The sequence below is a fragment of the Macrotis lagotis genome, chromosome 8 (genome assembly GCF_037893015.1).
Source record: "Macrotis lagotis isolate mMagLag1 chromosome 8, bilby.v1.9.chrom.fasta, whole genome shotgun sequence".
Taxonomy (NCBI): Eukaryota; Metazoa; Chordata; class Mammalia; order Peramelemorphia; family Peramelidae; genus Macrotis; species Macrotis lagotis.
The window spans coordinates 180,687,035-180,697,116 of NC_133665.1; positions in this window are offsets into that span (position 1 = coordinate 180,687,035).

Sequence of the window (10,082 nt, forward strand, 5' to 3'; positions counted from 1 at the left end):
AAGTGTCTGAGGTAGAGTTTGACATCAGATCTTCTTGGCCTCAAGTCCTGCTCTTTAGAGCAAGCACAGTTTCTCCAGGCTAGAGGACATGGTTCTCAAAAGTGGGACGGTGAAGCTTTCTAATTTTTGATGAGAGTTCAGTTTGGTCCTTGCTAAGATTCCAGAATGCTTTTCTATTTCAAAACAGTTCCTTTATAGTTATATAAGAAGCCTTTTTTTCCAATTTGATTTTTTTTGGGGAAAAAAAGCCAAAATTACCTACTTCTCTGCCTGGGTACATGTGGATAATCAAGTTTCTTAAATGTCTGATTAAATGCCAATCTTGCCAGAATATGCCTTCTACTTCCCAGAGTTCACTTGCACAAATGGGTGACCATGAAGAATCCCAGCCAGAAGAGCAAATGGTAGGAAAGTAGGAATGGAGCTGGTCTTGGGGGTGATTTTTTTTTATCCTTTGGGACTTAATTATAGTTGGAATAGACTGTTTACGTTTTAAGAAAGTGAAAGTCTGAAAACATAAACTTGGCTCATTAAAAAATGCTTATTCTTGCAGAATATCAAGATAGATTGAAATAGAGATGGAGAGAGGTTTCCAAAATGATGGCTTTTGCTCTTGGGTTATTCATAGATGTTTAATTGTTTATTTTACTTTAGTCACAATATCTAGCCCAGTGGCAACTATGAAGTCAAAAATTAATTCATTCCTGTTTACAAGGCCAGCAAGCCATCTGTCACCATAGCTGTCTCCCACAAAACCAAGTACCAGTAATAATGTCCATCAGCCAATCAATCATTTATTAAGCACCTACTGACTGACTACCAAGTGCTGAGGATACCAAAAACCAGCAAATAAGCTCTGACCTCTATTGAATGAATGCAAAATGAATATAATATGTTTGAATAATAACAACCTTGGAAGGGAGGTGTGACATGTCATCTTCATTTTACAGAAGGGGAAACTGAAGCAGAGAGCAGTTAAGTGCTCGGGGTCACCCAGCTATTATCTGAGATCACTTGAGGGAATTTCCTGACTAGGTCCAGCTCTTGATCCCCTGAGCCATCCCTAGTTACTTCTAAATATCTGGTGGTTTTGGAGGGAGAGCACATGCCCCAGCAACTGGGACCGAATTAAGAAAGACTTCAGGTAGGCAAGGCTGGTTCAGGAGGAGGTTGTTGAGATAGAGGTGAGGAGGGAGGGAGCTACACCGAAGGACCATCCCCTTGCCTTCAGGCAATCTCTGCCTTAATTATTCCAGATCCTCTTCCTATTTTTAAAACTCTTTGGAGAAGAACACCCAAACTCCTTTGGGAGTTTATCCCACCCTTTACCTGCCCTTTGACTTTTTGCCTTGGGCAGCTTGTCAAATTGACACTGGCACATAACAAACCCACTGTTTTCCATGGGATTCAACAAGCCTCCTGGTAAACAACTCATGAAAAGTGTGAAGACTTGGGAACCACTTGCCTTCCTTTCTGTTAATTTGACTTTTTGATATGATTAGGGCTGGATGTGAAATCTTTTAATTAGCTGAGTGATCTCAGCCAGGTAACACCACCAGGCTATGTAGTCCTGGGAGACTGAGCAGGAAAACAATGAGGAAAGGGGTGGAAGGAGACATGGTTAGCTGCCTCTAGAATTCAGATTGGACATTCAAATGACTAAAGGGGGTATTGCCTGGAAATCTGACACTGGCTGAGAAGCCTTCCATTGTGACAGTAACTATAGTTAGACATATATATGCATGATACATATGTAAATACATAGTTATGTGCATATATACATGTGTATATACAGTTACACATATGTACATGCATTTATATACATACATAATATATATAATTATTCAACCTGAGCCCAGGGAGTCTCTTTTTTCAGTGATTTGTATCTTAAAGGGCAATCCTGAGATGCCCTGGGGTTTCAATTTAATATTTTTTTCTTCCAAATGATCTCACTTGAGGCTGGGGACCAGCAGAGATTATTGAGAGAGCTAGGAGTGGTAAAAGTAGCTCTGCTATGGAGAGATCTCTGCATTTATACTCAGAAGTCTTTTTTTTAATATAAATATTTTATTTGTTTTCCAATTATATACAATAGTAGTTTCTACCTATCATTTTTTGTAAAGTTTTGAATTTTACAATTCCCCGCTTCCCTCCCTTCACGTCCCCTCCCCCCCTCAGAGGTGGACTCAGAAGTCTTAGTTTGAAATTCTAGGTCTGCTGCATACTTATGTGAACTTGGGATAATTGTTACTTGCTTATTATTATTATGGCTTGGATCCTTGGCTTCCTCATCTATAAAATGAGTATATTATTAACACCTACCTCATAGGGTTTTTGTGAAGATCAAATGAGATACGGGAAATGCTTTGTAAACCTTAAGATGTGATCTCAATATGAACAATTATTTTCTCTCTTTTTGAGTCTCCTCTATCCAAATCTTTCTTTCTTGGTAGAATACCTAGTAAGTGACTGTAATATTGTACTTAATTTTTACCTGTCATCTCTGAGAATCTGAGAGGTCCTAGGTAGCTCTGAGGGAAACTCTAACAATCAAAAGCATCCTTCCTCAGCATGAGTTTAGGATGGGATGAAGTCATGTAAGACGTGAGGTCAGATGTTTGAATTTGGCATGTGGGCCTCAAACTGAACACCCAACTTCCAGGACTGATGGAAATTCAGCATGGACACCCCAACCTTTTCTCTCAGAGCCAACAGTTGCCTCTCCTCTCAGGGTTCCAGTATTTATTGAAGAGTTGAATGTCTCTTCCGCCATCAGCTTGAGCCCCTAGCTACTGTATTCCTAAGTCATAGCACCCTGGCTCCATTTAACTATATACATGCAAAACCACATTGGGTAGCTTTTATAAAGGGTTATTTACTTCAGAGACAAGCATACACACATTTCCCCTACCACCTCTGGGTGCACTGTTCCCTACACTCTTCTAGGTCTCTGGGGGAGAGGGCTCAACATATACTTTGGTTCCTACATAGGATGGGTTCACTAAGGTCATACCCAAAGGGTGATGAGTTCTTTAACTGGGCTAAGGTCCTAAAGGTGGAGAATGTTTCACCTTTGGACTCTGATGTCTGCTGCCAGAAAACCTGGGTCTGAGTTCCTATAGCTCATTCTCCCATGATTGTTAAAACTCCACTCTGCACCTAGAATAGAAAAGTAAAAAGGTAAAAGTCATGGACCAAAGTCCATTTCTCAAGGATGATGGAAGCCTTCTTCCCTGACAGAATGGTCTCCCTATATACTATCAGCAAAGAAGTCTTCCGACTCCTTCCCCCTACTGCACACTAATGAAACCCAGAAAAGCAAAGAGGAAGTAGTTGAAGCAATCTGCCTATTTAGGTGACTTTGAAGCCCTTTTACCACATGGTTGGCCAACTGGAGCATACCAAGCAATATCTGTGGACCTTGCTATCTTAACAAAAGAACTTTCTGTCCACCAGACCATGATTCTCTCAGGAGTACATGCTCTAGGCCCTCCTTGTAGAAATTGAATGATCCGAGGGAGCTGGTAGGGTCTGTCATTTACCAGATTCCCATCTGAGAGCAGAGGAGGGAAACAAATAAGTGCTGGGTAGAAACCACTGGTGCTGCCTGTAATTCTTGCTGCCCGTGCTCCTGTCAGTCAGTAAACATTTCTGAAGTATTTACTGTGCCCTAAATAATATATACACACAGAGAAGCAAGATAGCACCTGCTTTCCAGTTGTTCACTGTGCAGCTGGGAGATAATACGTGTGCAACTGTAGACAGATAAGATATAGACAGGGTTAAATAGAGATAATAGAAGGAAGGCACTAGAATTAAGAGGAATCTGTAGGTACTGTGAGGTGCAAGCAGAAATGAGCAGACTGGAGAGCATGGCCACTGAAGAAGAGGCTCTGGCATAGAGATAGCGCCAGGGCTTGCTGCTGCTCCCTCAGACCAGGAGCCTGATGCCATCCTCTGGTGCTTCTGCCTCTCTCTTTTGGACTGTTTACAGAGCCATTCCTGGGGAGGCTCCTAAAGTGCAATTCCTTCCCCCATTCTTGCCCATGATCTATTGGGAGATCTGAGAGGAACTTTCAGGTCAATTATCAGACATTTTAGTTCCTTATAATTTTTCAGTTTACTATGTTTTAATGCATCATCTGAACAATGAGTCTCATGAGATTGGCTGAGAAAAGGGGAAGGTTCCTAGACAAGCAGGGATGGTGGATTAGAATTATTTTCAAAATTTTTAATATTTATGAGGAATATTCCATTTTTTTAGGTTTTTGCAAGGCAAACGGGGTTAAGTGGCTTGCCCAAGGCCACACAGCCAGGTAATATTACATTTTCTTAAAAAATTTTGTGTTCTGAACTCAACAGATATCAAGGAAAATGAGAATTGCTATATACAAACTAGAAAAAAATGTACACAAAACTTCAAATCTCTAGGAAGGGAGCTAGCTTTTCCCTTTACAAAAGTTTTCCCTATCACAGCACAGCTTTCTATAATGTGTTGTGCTGATTTTCTCTTTCCATATCTCTAGGTTAATATTGAATTGGGTCCAGTGCATCCATTTTGCCAATCAGATAGGAGAAGCTCCTGAGCTTCTAGGTAAGCATTGCTAGTTTAGAAGCCAGTGGGGCCTCTACAGTCTTTGGGAAGATGGGTCATTCACTAGATAGCCTCTGATGAAACCACTTTGCATGGAGCTATGGGTAGTACCACCTGGTATTATAATAATGGCCATCTTTTGCTCAATATTTTGGCATTCAAAGCTCTCTGTCTAGTGACCAGAACCTCATTTCATGGTATGTCCTTTACATTCTCAATTACCCCACCATTTTGGACTCTTGATTGTTCTCTGATCTCTTTTTTAGGTTTTTATTTGTAAGGCAAACAGGGTTAAGTGGCTTGCCCAAGGCCACACAGCTAGGTAATTATTGTCTGAGACCCGATTTGAACCCAGGTACTCCTGACTCCAGGGCCAGTGCTTTGTCCACTATGCCACCTAGCCACCCCTCTCTGATCTCTTTCTACCCTCTCTGGTGGTTCTGTGCAATTCCACCTATGAATTCTCTAGAATTCCCTTTTTGTCCCATATCTTGATCCATTGAAATCCTTCTTTTCCTTGAAGGCTCAGCTTGTGTCACCTCTTCCAAAGGTCTTTCCTGATTCCCCCTAACTAAAAGAGATCTCACTGTCCTAAAAAGAATTCTAGGGGGTATAAAATGGACTAGTGCTATGGATGCTACTCTCCAGAAACTCTCCCTCTAAATTGTGGGAGATGAAATCAAAGCAGTCATAGGTAGAAAGGCTCACAGTCCGATGAGTGTATCAGAAGACTAAGATGGGGGACTTCCAGTACCAAGATGGTGGAATGAGGAAGGAACCTTCTGAAGCTCCCTCAATTTGCCTCCAAACAATTAGAGAACCACCTCAGAATTGGTCTAGGAGCTGGAAAGCAGTTTACCAGAATAACAGAAAAGGTCAGTCCCACTAGATTGGGAGGGGAGTAAAGTTCAAGAGCAGCAGCAGCAGCAACAGCCTCAAAGGAGGGGGGCAAACCAGCAGATCCCATGGCAAGTAAGTAGTCTGTTCAGCAAAGCAAGACTCCATTTCCAGAATTAGCTGCCAGCAAGGCTTTGATTCCATTACTGATCAGTAGTGAAACCCTTCTCTGGGATTGACCAGTAGTGAGAGCCTACCCCAGGTCTCCCAGCAGAGAGATGCTGTTTCCATAGCAGCAGCAGCACAACAGAAAGACCTCATACCTATGGGAAGTAACAGGGAGACATCACCCTCCAGTATAACCTAGAAGGGCAACATACTCTCCAGGAAGAGTAACAGCTAAGCCTTGAAGTGCTGTGAAAGCAGTAAGACCCTTAGTCCCAGCACAAAAGTCCTGGGATGATGCAGGACCAGAAACCAACTCTGATATAAAACACCAAGTCACCAAAAAGGCAGAAAAAATGAACAAAAACCAAAAAAAGAACTTGACTATAGAAATTATTTTGTTGATGGAGGATCAAAGCACAAATTCAGAAGAAGACAACGGGGTTAAAGTGACTACATGTGAAACCACAAAGAAAAATGTAATTTGGTCTCAGATTCAAAAATAATTCCTGGAAGAGCTTAAAAAGGATTTTTAAAAAGCAAAATTAGAGTAGAAGAAAAATGGAAAATAAATAGGAGTAATGCAAGAGAATCTTGAAAAAAGTCAAAAGGATGTGAAAAGATATACAAAAGTTTACTGAGGAAAATAATTCCCTTAAAAATAGAATTGCTCAAAGAAAGCAATTCCTTAAAAATAGGAATTGAGCAGATGGAGGGTAATCACTCTATGAGACATCAAGATTTGATAAAACAAAATCAAAAAAGTAAAAAAATGGAAGCAAATATGAAGTTTCTCATTGGAAAAACAACTGACCTGGAAAATAGATCCAAGAAATATAATAATTACTAGACTACCTGAAAGCTGTGATTTAAAAAAAAAAGCCTGGACAACATCTTTCAAGAAATTTCCAAAGAAAATTGCCCTGATATATTAGAACCAGAGGGCAAAATAGAAATTGAAAGAATCCACCAATCATCACCTGAAAGGGATTTTAAAATCAAAACTCCCAGGATCATCTTAGCCAAATTCCAGATCTCACAGATCAAAGAGACAGTTCTACAAGCAGGCAGGAAGAAACAATTCAAATATGGAGTTACAGTCAGGATTACACAGGATTTAACAACTTCCACATTAAAGAACCAAAGAGCTTGGTTCTTTACCAACAAGGCAAAGGAGTTAGAAGTACAACCAAGAATCACCTACCTAACAAAATTAAGTATAATTTTTCAGGGAAAAAATGGACAGCAATGAAATAGAGGATGTTTGAGGTCTCCTGTGCATTTATTCACAGTCTAATTTCTTATTATCAGACTGTATGGCTCATCTTTCCTCATGATTCTCTGCCATGTACCTACCTCATTGTAAGTTCAATGAAGGCAAAATTTGAGCTGCCTTTTATTTTTGTTCCTTCACTATTCAATATAGTGCTGTGGAATTCTTTTATCTCATCAACTTGAAGCCAGGTCTAGATGTTACCTAGAAAATGATTATTTCATGAACATAATGGAATATTATTGCTTTATAAGAAATGATGAGTAGGCAGATTTCAGAAAAACCCAGAAAGACTTACATGAACTGATACTGAGTGAAGTGAGCAGAACTAGCAAAAACCGTTGTATACATTAACAGCAACATTATGTAATGTTCAACCATGATAGACAGTTCTCAGTAATACGGTGATCAAAAATAATTCTAAAAAACCTACAATGGAAAATGCCATCCACATCCAGAGAAAGATTTATAAAAGTTTAATGCAGATCAAATACTTTCTTCTTCTCATGTTTTTCCTCATTTTACTCTGATTCATCTTTTGCAATGTGACTAATATGGACATATGTTTAACATGATTGTATTTGTATGACCTCTATCAGATTACTTCAGTTCCAGGGTGGGGGAAGGAAGGGTAGGAAGAAGAAAATTTTGCAAAAATGAATGTTAAAAATTATCTTTACATATAATTAGAAAATAACAATAACAAAAGAAAAGAAAAAAAGGAAATATAAAAGCAAGCAAAAAAAAAAGAAAGTGATTTTGTGGTCTTGGGAAGTGTCTCTAGTTTTCTGTCATCCTGTATATCTCAGGATGCGTTCTGTTTCAATGACATTCATTGGATCAGTTGAAATAGACATTATTACCCAATGGACAAATTTCAGATGAAGGGGAAACATTTCTAGAGACCTCTTGGGAGGAGCTAAGGGTTATCAAGCTTTTGACCCCTGATGGTTTCCAGAAAAGAGAAAGGGAAATCCCAAGGAATACAACGCAAGGGAGAGAAGATGACATTTTTCTGAATACTGCTTTTCATCCGGGGGGAAGCGTTTCCTGGTGGTCTTGCTAAAATTATCATGTTCCTTCATATAGTAAAATATTAAGGCTAAATGCAAGGATATACTGGTAAACATTAAACAACCAGCTCCACCTGCCACCCCCTCCCAAGTATGCATGACCTACTTCCATGTTTAATCTGCATAATTATTTTCTCAATAACTTCTTAAGCCCAAACAATCAACAGAACAAAAACTCAAACCTTGATTGTACCATTTACTGATTTCTGAGGTGTAAAATGCTCACAGTGAGGATTTAACAATCAGCTCTCCCAAAACTTTGAACTGTCTCTAGTGCATCCCTGGGTGAAGATAATTCAAGGCAAGTCGGGTACAGCAGGGCAGCTAGGTGGCACAATGGATAAAGTTCAGGGCCTGGAGTCAAGAGGAGTTGTGTCCAAATCCAACCTCAGTTATTTATTAGCTATGTGACTTTGTCAAGTCCCTTAAACTGTTTGCCTTGGTTTTCTCAACGGTAAAATGAGGGTAATAATAATAATAATACCATCTCCTGGGGTTGTTGTAAGGATGCAGTGAGATAGTTGTAAAGCGCTAGCCATGGCGTCTGGCGCGTAGTTAGGACTATAGAAATGCTGACTATTATTATTAAATAGCTGCAAAGTCTTTTCCCTTTTAACAAACACTGCATTTCTTTTATTTGGGGGATGGAAAGAATTTTCCTGGAGAAAGCCAATATATCCCTCAGTTTCCTTCATAGCCCTTAGAGAATTTCTTCCTTTCCATTCTCTATAAACCCAAAGAATGGTTCACCCACAAGTCCCCCCGATGTAAAAGGAAGTGAGTGGGAAAGAGCTATGCCTGAAGAATTGAGGCTCAGAGCACCAAGGGGGTGATTTTAAATGTTGTGCCTCAACAGATGGGCTATTGGAATACATAATTTTATTTCTTCAAAAATCAGAAAAGGACAGAAGGGACTTTGTGAAATTCTAGGGTACCCTTGGACCTTGAATCTCATAGAATTCAGAATTCAGAGGTCAGTCCAATTTATCCAAGGAATTCTATATAAACAAAAATTGTTAAACTCCTTCCTCTGACTCATAAAAATGATAATTATAGCTGTACAAGAACAGGATGCAGTCCATATCATTCCTGGCATCCCATCTACAACTGGAGTTGTCCCAAGGATACTTTCACTTATTCAATTACCAAAAAAAATCATTTTATCTACATTGTTTTGATTGTTGAACCTTTTGACAATGTCAAAGGCACTGGTGCTGAGAGTTTCTTTTTCTCGCTCTTCAGCAGATGCATGGCCACCTCTCCATGGGAATTATCTACCTGGATGATGGTTGCAAGACTTGGCCTGGAAGCAAGATCACTAGTCTAGGAGGTACTGCCAAATCTGGAGTTCTTGGGCTTACCTGCTCGTTGATGGTAGTTGACTAGCATTTGGTATTGGCTGTGGTCCAGAAGGTGGACCTCTTTTTCCCTTGTGATTCCTCTTCTCAATGATGCTTGTTCAGTCTGTGCTGGAAGTAAGACTGGTGAGGAACTGATGTTCTCAAGGCACTTGGGGTCAAAGTTCAGGGATATCTCTCCTGGGAATTGAGAAGAACCATTTGTGGTGGTGATTTAACTTATCTAGCACATGTCTTTTCTGCAGAATACCTTGCTGCCTCAGTTAGGTTGGCCTGACTTCTCATGAGTGACATTATGCCTTTGGCTTATCCTCTTGTTGTTTCTGTCTGAATTCCATTGAATATAGGATGGGAACATTAGTGAGCAGAAAGAAGTCACTCCTTCCACAAAGTCCTGGCCAACTATCCCTTTTGAATATATTTTGACTCTTGCCTACACACTTGTGTGGTCAATCAAAGAGGCTCTTATTCATTGAGTAAGAAGCAGACTGGACCCAGTTACAGACCATCTGCGTGTGATCTAAATCTCTTCCAAGCTCTCCCATTAGCCATCATCGTGACTTCCAGAAACAGGCTCCCCAACTTCTACTCTATACATTGTTGAAAGCACTGGGCTGAAGTCTTCAATCAAGCCCCTATCACACTTGTCATGCTCTCTCAGCTTCCTGCCTCAGTTGCCTCTCTTCTGGTATCCTTAAGAAGTATCTAACACTAGTTGCCATACCAAATACTTGTTAGCTCTAAGTTATAAGGAGAAAAACACTTTTGAAATTTAGAAATCT